The sequence below is a fragment of the Lepidochelys kempii genome, chromosome 8, assembly GCF_965140265.1.
Source record: "Lepidochelys kempii isolate rLepKem1 chromosome 8, rLepKem1.hap2, whole genome shotgun sequence".
Classification (NCBI taxonomy): domain Eukaryota; kingdom Metazoa; phylum Chordata; order Testudines; family Cheloniidae; genus Lepidochelys; species Lepidochelys kempii.
The window spans coordinates 91,973,097-91,987,629 of NC_133263.1; the positions used below are offsets into that span (position 1 = coordinate 91,973,097).

Sequence of the window (14,533 nt, forward strand, 5' to 3'; positions counted from 1 at the left end):
TAATCCCAAATTCCCCTACAACCATGCTGCTGAAGTTACTTGTAGGCATCCAATAGAGGTTGGTCATTGTGAGGAATGTGAATAAGCAGAAGGTGAGGGGCCTTGCACACCAGCTCAAGAAGAATGATCCATACATGGGGTGGCGTGGGAGAAGGCACAGACATTTACTAGAAGTGTGGACAAACACAGAGCTGAGGCTGGCATCACATACTAGTTCCTAATAAAAATTTCCCCATGACTGATGTTTCGTTACCCTTTGCCATTTCCCTAATGACTCCGATTTCTCTTGTTTTCAATAATGATCCATATATCCAAGTACAGAATGTGACCTGTCATCAAAAGACATTTAAAAATATTTCTTAAGACTTTATTTACTCTGTGATGGGAAACAAAATGAAGTTGTGAGGGGCTTAATGCAGGTTGCCCCAGCTGAAGATAAGTTGAGGGAGGCTAGGCTACATTGGTATGGATGTGTCCAGCAGAGACCTGAGAGTTACATTGGTGGGGTGGCCCTTGCAATGATGGTGCACAGAAAACAACCAAGGGGTAGGACACAGACTCGGTACACGAAGCAGATAACAGAGGACCTTAGAGAGACCAACTTGCATGACAGCCAGTCATGAGTTTTGGGAGAAACTGCTGACCCCAAATAGGGAAGTGACAACAATGAAGAAGAAGAGGAGTTTACTCGTTTCTATGTATCATTATCTCCATTTTACAGATGAGAAAACTGAGACACAGGCAGGTCCCCTGGACCACACAGTAAGACAGAAGTAGAACTGGGATAAAGCTCCTTCCTCCAACAGATAGTGCTTCAACATCAGACACTGCAATAGGCATTTAAATGTTATATTTAATATATGTGCAAGACTGGAATAGACTTTAGAAGCATAAGAAAAGTCATACTTAGGACACTTAATTTCCCCTCATTGTTATTAATAGTTATACTACATGAAAGTCAGCAGTACATTAGACGACATCATTGGTCACCAATGACAAGGTTTTTAATATTGCAGGACACAGTCAGTACGCATTTAAAAAAACCCAATGGGCCAGACTGTCAAATGGTGTGTATTACTGAAGTCCGTGGAGCTATATCTATTTACACCTGCTGTGGATCTGACCCTTATACTATAATACATATATATTAAAACAAAGGATGGTTATAATCACTGCTAAATAAATAGCATCTCTCTACTGTACGTTGGCACAATATCCATAAGAAGTCAGTTACTGAATCAGAATTAAGAGCAGGTTTCAGAGTAGCAGCCATGTTAGTCCAATGAAGTGAGCTGTAGCTCACGAAAGCTTATGCTCAAATAAATTTGATAGTCTCTAAGGTGCCACAAGTACTCCTTTTCTTTTTGAGAATTAAGAGCATATCTTTTGGCACTGGCTTGAAAAACTGACTATCCATAAAAATTGATCTAAATTCTCTCCTTCCCTGTGCAGATGCTTGAACACGGTATATCAGAAAGGCTGTGATAGGTTTTTTTTTAAAATGCAAAGTTCAGATGGTGTTTTTCCTTTCACATTTCGAGGAACTTGATCAGCTCTACAGACTGACTTGAGCAGTGTGAAAGCTCAGGGGAAAGCCAGGGGAAAACCATAAGTTTTGTGTGCTGGTTGCTCTACAAATAATAAGAAGAAATACTTTTTGCATAATTTGCCTAGCTATATAAAGAAATTGGCTATTGCAACTAAAAGGCAAACTTAGTTTTTCTACTTATGCTGGTCTGAAGTCCTGCTTCCACTGGAAGTATCACCCTGCAGGCTTGCTGGCGTGCCACGTACACCAGTCCCTTCTACTTGTCCGGTTAACATACCCTGGGTAGCACGAGCTTGAAGGCAAGTGCTGCCGGAGCTCCAAACACTAGACCTAATAGGCTCAGCACTTGCTGAGTGCCAACAAGCACTCTATCAACTGTCTCCAAAGGCCACACTCCTCCAAGGGCCGCCAGACACTCTGCTCTACTCCATCCTCACCCACCACCCTCCCAATGGCACAGGACTCTTCCCTTCCTCCTGACCTATCTAGCCAAAGCAAGTTCACACCGAGCAGATTCATCACACTGCCCCCTGCTGACCTATGATGGCTCAGCAGATTCATCACACAAGCCAGACCCTCTGCTTTGCTGGTAAACAGTCTGGGTTCCCCTTGGGGTCAGCACCAGAACAGTTTCTGAAACAACCACAAAAGTGTATTCTAAACCATAAAGCAAGTTCAGGTGTCAAGGGAAACCCATTTTCCCTGTGCCTACAACCTCTGGGCCAGTTACTCTCGCACTCCATATGCTCTCCTTACTAGACTGAGAACACAAAAACGTAGTCCAAATGGCAGAGTGAAGGGATGGAATTTTCTGTCGCTCTCACAGTTCCTTCCAAAACCTGCAGGTCCATAGGCTCATATCAGCTTAAAAGAAGTCAGGGTTAACTAACAAACTAACCTGTCACTTCTATCATATTTATTTGCAACCTACCTTGCTTTTCTCAGAGAGGCAGGAATTTAGATGGTATGTAGGATCACACAGGTACTTCCTCAGGGGAAGGTGTTAGCATCAGCACCCCTTCCACCTAAGGAGACCTCCCCCCACATAAGAAGGAAAAATAAAAGGGGATAGGGAGAAGAAGCTGGAAAAATCTTTGTTCCCCAGCATCTCAGTCTCAAAATGATCATTTGGAGTGTCTAATAGTGTGTGATCTTAACAGCCTACTTGAAACCTTGAGTGTGACACATTCGTGTCTTGGAGGATTTAGACATCCTCCCTTGGGTGGAAATCTGCAGAAAACCTTCTCAATACAAAACCCCCAATGGGTATTCACTCCCTGTGTCAGATACCCAATGAAGTCTAGCTGGTTGGATGAGGAGCCTAGCATGGTAGCTTGCTTGAACTGGGGGAGAGGTGCACCATAAAAGCTGTTGAAAACATTGTAAATTGTGTTGCATCAGCTCATGTATGGAGAGCAACGACAGGTCTTCTGCAACTGATGGGGAACATGGAGAAGGAAGTGAAAAAACAAAAAAAGAGTAAGTCCCTGAGTGAGAGGCTGTCTAGGTTGTGTCCCATTAGAAGAACGCTCTCTCTCCTTCCAAGCCTTAGACAGGCTGGACAGGACACTTTCTATCAGACAAGTTAAGACAAAAAGCTCTCACAAGCAATTTTTAAAAGTGTTTTTATTTCCTGATCCAGAACATAGAACTACTACTCAGAGTCAACTAAAACAAGTAACTTCTTTCAGCAGTGTCATTAGGGACAGGAAGTCCCACTCAGGTTCAGCTTTGAGGTGATGAGCTTGGTAGAAAGAAAGAGTTATCCCTTCAGTTGTACTGAGCTACCAGTAGCATGTTTCCACAGTAGGACTAGGATCAGTACTGAAGAGGCCTCTGCTATGCAGTGGGCTGAGAACGGTTTATTATGTGGACAGCAGAATAGATGTGGTTAAAAATTTAATCAGGATGACATGTGTTGTTGACATATGGCAACGCACTGCCACCTGGATTCAGAAACAGACCTGGGTTCTCAAGCTGTTGCTGGACAAGGCCAAGAATGTTGCTGAGGTGCTAGGTCAGGTTGGCTGGGAAGGGTTCTGCCAAGAATCACCCTTGACGTAGTATTGCCTTCAGTAAAACAGCCTCCCTGCCTGCCCTTTCAGGTGAAGGAGTGCTAAGGTCTACAAAAGGTACAAGGAATAGTGATTAGGGAAGGTCAAAAAGGAGATAAGCTAAAAGCAACAACTATATGCCACGCTTCAGTCCTTACAATAATACACAATTGCTCACATTGTAACCACTCATTTTGTGGTCTTGTACAGCAAGAAATTACTTCGGCTCTTGGCGTGAGTGCTGCAGTTTTGTGAGAGTACTTTTGCCTGCCTCATAATCATCAGGCAAACACAACCTCTCCTGCCCCCAACCCCTCAACAAAATAAATAAATAAATAATGTCCCCACTAACCACCTGAGGCTCAATGTTAAGCATGTCACTGCCACTGCAAGTTAAACATGTATTTTACTCCACCCTTAGCGGAAATAAAAGAAAGACAAATAGAAAAAAAAAAAGGAAATGTAAACCACACTTCCGTAATTCAGATTAACAGATCAAGTTACCAATGCACCAAAAATGAATGAAAAAGAAAATTCCAAGACAATTCTGTAAGGCTTAAAAAGTCAAAGCAGGTAACATTTTTATACTACTAGAACTCCTCCAGGATTAAATGTTAGCTAGATTGGCCTTCCAGGAACAATAAGGTGTTTTATTCATTCAGTTTCTTTTTTCATTTTATCCATCCTTAATCTACCCATTTATCCTATTTGCATTATGCTCCCATCAATTGCTATGTGTCTGTTTGCTTTCAAACAAATCCACTGCCCATGGCTAAAACTATATCACTACTCAACAAACAACTCCACTATGAATTATTCCCTGGATTCTTGTTTGATATAGGGCCCAATCCTGAAAGATCTTAGTCCCTACAATTCCCATTGATCTGAATGCAAGTTGCAGGGTCTCGGTAATGCACGAGATTTGGTTCCAAATCAATATGTTGCTATGAAGTTTCATTACCCTAACTAAAGGCCAGATTCTGATACTCTCACTCACGTAGAGTAGCATTTTATTCCATAAGCAGTTGCAGTGTGTGAAATGCTGGCTCTCTTGAAGTCAGTAGCAAAACTCCCGTTGGTTTCAATGGGTCAGGATTTCACCCTGTGACTTCAATGGGGCTACTCATATAAGTCCTCACCTGCATGAGTAAAGCTTGCATAACCTAGCCCTAGATAAAGAATAATAATACGTCAAATTCTGCAATGCTTACTTGTCTTACTATGGGAGATACCGAGTATTCAAATGAGGGTTTTGTCTGAGTAAAGTGTAAATAAGGACTGGAAGATCTGACCCATTAGAAATAAAAATTATTTTGCAGCATTATAAACCCCAAAAGGAAGATGGATGGTCCCATTATCTCCATCTAATTTTTTTAATGTTTTAAATCTCTACATTCAGTTCAAGAAGATGAATTTAAGATACAGCCATCACGAAGGTGGAAACTCAAAGACCAGCAATGCAATTAAGAGCTGATATATTTCAATACTTTTTCTCTTTCATAATAGGAATGTCTCTACTTTTAAGTTATGTTAAATAACTTATTATATAGGATATACTTTGTGTATTGCTTTCTATTATTAATATAAATATGAATGGATTTACATCACATTTTATTCTACTTCAAGTTCATTTTTGGAAAGCCACAAAACAAGCTGGAGATTAACATCAGTCATCCCAGACTTCAGACAACACTACTGCAAGCTGGGAAGTATAGATATTACAATTTATGTTCACCATTTGCAGAACTATTAGCTAGTTTGGACTGCAAATACATATTTTGTGCACAGCCACCCTAAAACCCCATAGTATAAAGTATTGTGCGTTAATATTAAATTTGCAATGTCTCTCTTGTAGATATTAATTTAAATGAAATAGTTAGCCCCAGTGCCGGGAAAACTGGATATTAAAATAAGTATTTTATTCCTCACTCAACATAAAGAAGAGAATTATTTCCTTGAAAAATATCACCCTGTTATGTTTAGGAAATATGTTAATAGAATTTGAAATTAAACCATATTCTCTGGCATGATATTATAATTACTCCTGGTAGATTTCTGCGCCATTGCACGGGCGTAGAATTCATGTTGTCCGTAGATTTCTTTGCTTCCTCACAGAAAAATAATTTCTGAGGGGAAGCAAAGGAAAGCTGCAAAAGCGGTCACTCGCTCCTCCCCAGCAGCAGGGAGCAGACGGCATAGACATAAATCTGCGCAGGGGAAGAGAGGGTTGCGCATGCGTACATGGAGAGATGTCAGTTGCCACCAGGGGGCAGGGCTGGGCATGCAAGCAAGAGAACGAGAGAGACTGTGTCACTCTGCTCGCTATTGTGGCATGCCCAGAGTGGAGGGGCAGGGCCTTGGGGTACTTGGAGGTACACATGAGACAGGCTCTGTCCCCAAAGGAAGAGCATAATGTAGCAGCCTGCCTGCTTAGTTGTTCCCATTGTTAGTGAATTGTTCCCACTGTTACTGAATCCCCCAGCAGCATAAAACAGGTGTAAAAGTTTTAAGGTTCCTTTACACTGCCAGAGTGGATAGGAGCAATACTGTAAATGACAGTGTGGCCTTATAAATGCTTATGGTGGCTTTAATGAGTAGAACTGGCCTAAATTTTTTAACTGAAAAATGTTCCTATTAAAATGTGCTCCATGAACTGTTTACCACTGACCTTTCTGGACATGGTCAGTAGCCAAGATAAACTGTGAGTTTGATACCCCAGCCCTTACTTGCTCATCAGTTGCCTATGATGTAATACTGAGCATACAGCTGCATATATTTGTTGACTAATAACTAGAAATAAAGGATTAAACCTAGCTACATTACTATTAGACAAAGGTGATTTGAGGATTTCCTCCTGTGCTCCCCATTCCCATTCTCCACCCATTGTATTGTAGTTTCATTAAATTATCAAAATAATTTAAACTGACATGATTATACTGTGTTATTTTGACAAAGAAAATATGGTGTATTTTTAATTTTTGGCACAGAATTTTTAAATTTTTGGTGCAGATTATTTGGGGGGGGGGGACAGAATTCCCCCAGGGGTATATATTGTCATGAGTGCATTTCCAAAGAAAAGCCAGCATTAATCAGTGAGTCCAACATATAGTTGTTGTTATTAGTATTTATATTGCAGTAGTACCCATAGGGTAATACATGTACTTCACACAAACAGAAAGTTAGTCCCTATCCCAAAGAGTTAACAGTCTAAGGCTTCACTTCTGTAAAGATTTAAGCATACGCTTAACTTTATGCACTGTGAGTAGTCCTTTAGACTTCACTGAAATGGGACTCCTGACAATGTGTAAAGTTAAGCACATGCACAAGTCTTTGCAGGATCAGAGCCCGATAAGATTCACTAGTCCATCCCATTGACCCATGTACAGCCCTATTAACGCTGAGTGTAAAAACAAATGAAATTTTTGCAAATGATGAAAGAATTTTAGGTGAGTTGGAGTAGAGCTAATTTATAATAATTGTGTTTGGGTAAAGTGAGAATACACCTGCAATTCTGCTCAAAAGTGGGGGAGGTGGGAGTGGGTGATTTTTTAGAGATTCAGAAAAAAGCTTGATTTTCTTTTGTTTTTATTTTAAAGCTCACAAATTTATATTAACACATTTCTATTATACTGGGTTGTTGACAGAAATAAAAAAATTGTCTTAAGGCAACCACTTAGATGTATTATTTTTTCTCCGGGAAGCTTCAACCAAAGGTATCATATGGCCCATAAATATCACTTATCAAGGCATAACTACATCACCTTTCTCCCCAGATGTCCATACCTCTACTGATCCACTTTCCTCTTTCTTAACCTTCTATCCATCTTTCTATCGCCTCTTCTGGTTTTTCTCATCTCTCGCTGTTTCTCTCACTGTCCTACTACAGCTATTACTTAACCTTCAGGTACCCACTTAAGCAACCCTCCAAATAGCAATAATGATCACATAGAGTCAATAGCGTGGTATGTAATCACCTTGCCTACTGTGTTAATGTCAGTTATCTTTTGCTTATGTACATGACATTCTTCATCCTTCCACTACTTTAAGAGTGAATTACTGTTTGTTTGGCTTCGGCTATTGTTACTGCACCTGGGCTCATTTTCAATTCTTAAAATAAAGTAAAAATAAAAAGAGCCAGAACATGTTAAGAAATAAAAAACAGATGAGTAACGTAACACAACAGAGCTGACTCTCCTCTCACATCTGTGTGAACCAGAGGCAGTGCTACTGAAGTCAGCAGGGCTAGGCTGGTGTCAAACTTATGTAAATCAGGCCCAATGATCCATACACTACAGTAGAATGGCTTCAGTCTACTCCTTCTAATCGTCTTTACCCAGTTCATAGACTGTGAATATCACCCTTGTTGGAGTGGCTCAAGGTGGGCTCCCTTCCTATGATTTACTGATTTTTCTCATAGCTTAATTTTCTTTTAAAGTATGTTGAATGCTGTTGGCCAGATCCTTGGTTACATCTGAGGAGCACACAAAGCATGGCATGTGTTGCAAAAGGGATGTGTTGCAAAAGCTGACACAAGGCTTACCTTTGGCTCCCTGAACCTTAAGCTAGCTATGTGCCAAGCCAGTCACACAAGGTAAGTCAGGTTGCCTGGTGTAAGGCAGATCTAATTTACACCAGCTGCCAACGGCCTCACAGTCATGAAACAGCAGCCAGGGACAGTGTGGCTTAGGAAATTCCCTGCCACATCTTCAACACCGATAACAAGGAATACAGTGGCGTAGGACCCTCTGTGCCATTGGAGAATCCCCCTGAAGTGGAGTGATCCTCCCAGGGTCAGATACGCTGGATCTACAGCTAGATTCCACCACAAGTACAACACAAAGCAGCCACACCACACCACATAATTCAGCCCCATAATTCTGAACTGGTTTCATACTCAATTATTTAAATGTTAAAATTAGTTTCCTCCCCCATAACATTTTTAATTGTTTCTGTAATGAGTGGAGAACAGCTTGATGGAACTGTAAATATTATAACAATGAGCTGAAATACTAAGAGCACACCTTATTCTGAAACTCCCCTTACTCCTTCTGACACATATATAGACATATATATTTAACATTGTATCATACCCTTGTCTGGTCTTGAAAAGCTAGCAGAAGCCTTGACTTTTTTTATATAGTTTTAGACCGTTAAAACTATAAAACCTCAATTAAATAAACTGCCAGAAGATTTTTGTTGTTGGCCCCAGAAAGATATAAAACTTGTACTGGGAAAAAATCTGGTTTTCACATGGAAAGCCCAAGCTTTAATTACTATTGCGGTCAATGTTACTGCACACCTGGGTGGCTGTAATCCTCATATCATTATTTTTTTATTTACTATTTATTTTGAAATATTATATTCTGTATTTGATACGGCACAAATATTAAAAATTAAATACTATCACAGTTCTCAAATAAGGTTCATTTTCCCCCAAGCAATGGACACACTGACCAACTTGTTTGTTCTTGATTTATTTTAGTCTGTAAGCTCTTTGGAGCAGGGACAGTAGAAAGATATAGTAAGTAATATAACAGGGCTTTAACCCTGATTGTGGCCTGTGGGTGCTAAATGGATTGCTAATGTAAATAAACAAGCAGCAAAATTCCTTAACCAAATAATAATAAAAAATAATGTCTTTTTTATAAGGCAAAAAAGAACACACTTACATTTGTTTTCCTTGAAGACCACCACTGAGATGTAACCTCAACAGTATGTATGAATTTATACTATTTCTCCTCTTTAGAGAGATTACCTGATGCCACCCCAAAAATGTCTTTCTTTTAGATCTTGGTGCTTTGATACCTCAGCAATACCTGCCTTAGAAATACATGAAATCGAGAAAGAGATACATCTAGAGAGAGCAATTAGAAGATAAGAATCAGCCCATGCTACAAAGGACCCTGATCAGTTTGGATATAGTGGTGGAAATCAGGCTGCCTTCATGCTTGTATGAGTGAGTAGGGGAATCAGGATAGAAAAGGCTGCCATCCACAGGTCTATGGAGAAACATGTGGTGGGGAGAGGGGCGGTGAGGATGTTTTCCAACCAAGTACAAACCCTTCCACCCTCCGTTTTCCATTGCATCAGAGTTAACTGGTAGGCATTACCTCTTGTACAGCCCATTTTCCTATGTGCTTATGGTCACAATTTACTGTTCCTTCTGAGTCAATACTAGAAAAGGGCCCAGTGGGATAGCAGGTGCTGTGCTGCTGGAGGATCTGCAAAACCAGGAGAGTCCTGACCAATTGTTGGCATTAAAAATCCGAGGTAAGTTTTGGTAAGAGTAATGGTGCTAACAATAGTGGTCTGGCCAAATTCTGACTCATGCAATTACAATCTGCAGACCTACAGTCCCCTTGAAGTTTCCACTGGTTGTGTTAGTTTTCATTTCCTATTGTGTTGTTATGCGCTGTTAAAGGGCTGCCATGTTCAACCCCGGAGACATCTGCATTTCGCTGATGAACGCAGTGATTCCTTAAACATCACTTATATCCTCAAAGGAGTGTTTTGAAGCTTAATTAATTATTTATTGTAAAGTACTTTGAAATTTGATGATGAAAGTTGCTACTGAAGCGCAAAATTAATAACAATATAGTTAAAGCTACTTATTTTAAGAGGAAAACCTGATTATTGCGCATATTAAAGTATAATACTTCTAAACATACGGACACTTTACTTAACATCAAATTAAGTGACACAACATGATAGAAAAGATTCTCCAAAAAATACTTTCTGTGCTAAATGTATTCACTCTAATAACCCTCACTTAACAGAATACAAATCTGGGCATTGCACTTAACTTGGTCTGTTGGGTTTTTTTTTAAGTGCTCAGATGATGTAAATGAAAAAAACAGGTGAGATGTTTGATGCTTCGATACAGGTCAGAGCTCTGAAGCAGAGCACAGAGGGTTAAAACATCACTGAGCACTACGGAACATGTTTGAGGAAAGTCTCACAAAAATTATGTTAACTCTTTCTTTCTCACCCCCCCCATCCCCTTTATGTTCTTAATCGTGCGTTATCTTCAGTTTTTTACATCACTCTTATATTTAACTCCTTGTTCCACTGAAGCAGTATTTTAAATGTGCTAGTTCAGAGCTTCTGCTGTTGAAAAAAAAATTAAAAACTTTTGATGTTCAGTTCCTGTGAGCTCCTGCTCACTTTGAGCACTGTTCCTATTACACAATAATGTGTTATTTTGTTGAATTTTGGCATCAATCTAGCTTGTCTGGTCTGGAGCCAAAAAATTAGAGTGTGTCAGTCCACCAGTTCATCCGCAGAGAAGCTCTCTTCTCGCCCAGCGAGTGTTCTGTACTCTTGGATCAAGGCCAAGAAGGGAAATCCATTTTACATAAAGAATGCACACAGCTCAAGTGCTCAGAGACTTTTTACCTACTAAAATAACTTTATGGACAAATGCCAGTCTGCTAGACACATTCAGCAAAGAACATTTGGCATCAAAAACAAGGTAAAGTAATCTGTAGAGGTAACAAAGTTTTTAGGAACAAGGAAATGGCTGTAAGTGCATTCGTGGCATATCACATGATTTGGCACAGCCTGTACGATTGGCCGGAATTGCAGTAAATACAGCCGCCATGTAAGGAGCTGAAAGCTTCGCCCTTTGCTGAATTCTTAAAATGGCGGACTTGCAGCGCACCAAGAGAAGCAAGCCGAGACCCAGCCCCAGTTCTTCCCCCCCCTCTGCTGAAGTTTTTATAAACCTTACAGATTTGAGTAGAAACAGATTTCTCACAACTTGCTCTGCGTCTCAATTTCACAGTTCAGCATACACTCAGGCACTGTCAAAAGCTTGACAACGTTCCAGGGAAAATATTAACTGTAAACTTTCCAAGAGGAATTAAAGGAACAGAACTAACATCAGGCTGTCCCCTTTTAAAAATACATTTCAGCCAATGTTTTTAAATGTTTTAAAAGTTTATGCCACAGCATATACAGTTAAAGCTGAAAGACCCAAAATGTGGTCCCACTTCACCATGTCACAAATGTAATTAAAAAGGACACACATCCTCTTTGGCTAAAAAGCACACAGATCTGTCACTCGTTCTCCCAGGCCTGACCAGTTGAACACTGCATGCTCTGATGTATAAATATTTGCCTCTGGCTAAAGTTCAAGCAGCCCTGTGTGGCTGCCAGACACAACAGAAAACCAACATCCAAGTGAAAGTGTTTACTGCAGCGTTGGCCAAAGAAGCAACTGCCAGCAAACCATCAAGTCTGATTGGCCCAGTCCTGCAAGCGCTTATCATAAAGTACCTGGCCAGCTGCCATTGTGGTGCTCCCACCCTTTTCTTAATGGTTAATGTATTTAACACACCGTTTTGCCACAGTTTATACTTTTATAACCAATTCTGACCCATTTATCCTTGTCAGCCCTGGCAAGTTGAATGTGCCAAACTGAACATCCAGAGCCTTCCACACACCTTTGGAAATTAACCCTTTGTTAAATCAATAATGCCTACAACCACTGGCAATTTAACCACCCAGAAGTCTGTATTCTTTCTGCCAAACTCTGTTTCTGCAATTAAACTGTTAACTCGGATTTTAAAAGAAAGACCCCTGAAGCAGCTATTTACTGAGAGAACCAGTTGCCTCTAAGCACTGGTAAGACACAACAGAAAAGCAGGCATACATGGGTCTGTTTCTCAGAAACAAAATTTAATACATTTGAAAATATTCTCCCCTCACTGATGATGTAACACTGTAATACACAATTAAACATTTCTCCCCTATCCCCCCAAAAATAGAACATTATGGAAGTTTGTGCCATTCTAGGGCAACTAAAACCTCACAAGTGGTGGAAATAATGCAACCCAAGAATTAGCAGGTTGAGCTATTCAGATAACAACTAAGAGAAGGCAAGAAAAAAAAACAAAATAGAAAACAAATCTTGTAGAAACTCTGTATTGCTAAGCTGCTGGAGTCATGCTGTGGAACAAGTTAACACTGAATACATGACTATAGATAGGAGGAACAAAATCGACAGGAGCTTTCCAGTTAAAATCAGTGGAACCCTACAGGAGGCCTAACTGTGATTGAGATTGTTATCATCGTTGTCCTCCTCAGAAATAACTTCCCAAAACACCAGTAATCATAGTGTTAAAATGTACTAAATGAATATGCAGGGGCCGTGCATATCTGACTTTTTGTTCATATTGTAATTGAAACAAGTTCTACTGTCACTGAATAAAAAAATCTATACTTTAGAAAAATGTGTCTCATTTTGAAAAGAAAGAAAGAAAGAAAGAAAGAAAGAAAGAAAGAAAGAAAGAAAGAAAGAAAGAAAGAAAGACCTTCAGTATTATGACACAATAATTTAACTGAAGTTATTGTTTTACAGATAGTTACTTCCAGTGCTCTCAGTAAAATACATATTAAAGTAATTGAAATGTTTGCAATGTGTTTTACACTGTACACATCAAAGTAGATTTTATGTAGCAAGTTATGTAACTTGTTATAGCTCTGACCTTGAAAAATCTTTAATCTTCTATTTCTTTCTTAGTCTAGGTTTAACAGTTGCAAATTCAAATTCACTGTAAAACCACACAAATAATCTATCATCTAATCCCATTTTCTACCCTGTTTCCTTAATATGAGTCTTAACAACTCTGCTTGCCCAGTCCAATCTCACTCTAAACCACAAATGGTCTGTGATGTCACTAGTGTCTATCTACTTTAGCCCTAAGAAGCCCAGCACTAATAGTATCAAGACTGGCTTCCAGGAGGCCCAAGTGAATCATGTGAAAGAGGATCACAGAGGAATGTTCTGTTCCCACTGCCAACAAGACAGAATTAACTCTGAGATGCTTCCTTCTGTTGCCCTGTTTGTTAGAAAGGTCAAGATGATTAGCTCTTGTATACTCAGTACCAACCATCAAAACAAAATACCCTGATCTATTTTAAACTGACCAGAATATATACAGGAAGGATAATTTCAGGTGAAGTAAACTGTCACCTTTAATTTAATGTATTACGTCCACTGCATAAGAGCACATTAACTTTTATTTTTTCAAGAAATAATATTACACCTTTTTTTAGCAAAATTGTCTTCTACTAGCTGTTAAAAAAAAGCACATGTACAAAAGAAAGATATCCTGATTTTAAGTCATTGTGTATTACATTGGCCAACTTCATTCATTGTTTCTGAGAACTGCATTTTTATCTAGCAGATCTATGTGGCAATAAATACATTGTTTATCACGTTTAAAAAAAATGTATTGGTCAGTTTGAAGTCCTAAGATCAGATACTAGATACACTCACATAATTAAAACTGTCCAAGGTGGTTTGATATGGTAGTTGTCTGTATTAGCAAAAGAAAGGGTACTTCCCAGTTCTTTATTGAGTATACATTTAAGAATGATCATAACGTCCTATTCAGTATGTTATCAAGAGGTTACAAAATGTTATACCCAGTCATATGTATCTAAAGGGTACTTTAAGATGTTCAAACAGTAATAAAACAAAACTAACAACATAAACATTCCATCCAATTTGTATCTTTTTGATTGGGCATCACTGCAAATATAGACTGAAGTAATCAAAATGCTAGAAATATAAATATTCCATTTAAAGCCACTGAATCCATCACTTTACTAGGAAAGGCTCAGCTATGTTATTTGCAATTCCCTCATTGCACAACAATGTACATTACTGTCTGTAAGCTCTAATTTGGCATGGCGCATCATTAATGACCTGAATGGTGGCTGTTTCACACATACATATTTAATTACAACAGCTGAACAAATTACATATTTATGCTTTATAAAGGGGATTGCCAGTCTAATTCATTTGCTATGCATGCAGGTACAGGGCTCCATCTGCAACAGCATCTGCACAACAAGAGCTAACAATTATCCATTGTACAGTGAGTGAGTGTATCTGGTGAAACCTGTAAGAGATGCAATCATA

The 14,533-nt window shown here is 39.3% G+C and overlaps 1 protein-coding gene across 7 annotated transcripts in view; it reads right to left on the bottom strand.

Moving 5' to 3' along the window:
- NFIA (nuclear factor I A) overlaps positions 1-14,533 on the bottom strand; it is a 464,706-nt gene that overhangs the window by 209,990 nt on the left and 240,183 nt on the right. The gene's annotated exons all lie outside the window — the stretch shown is intronic.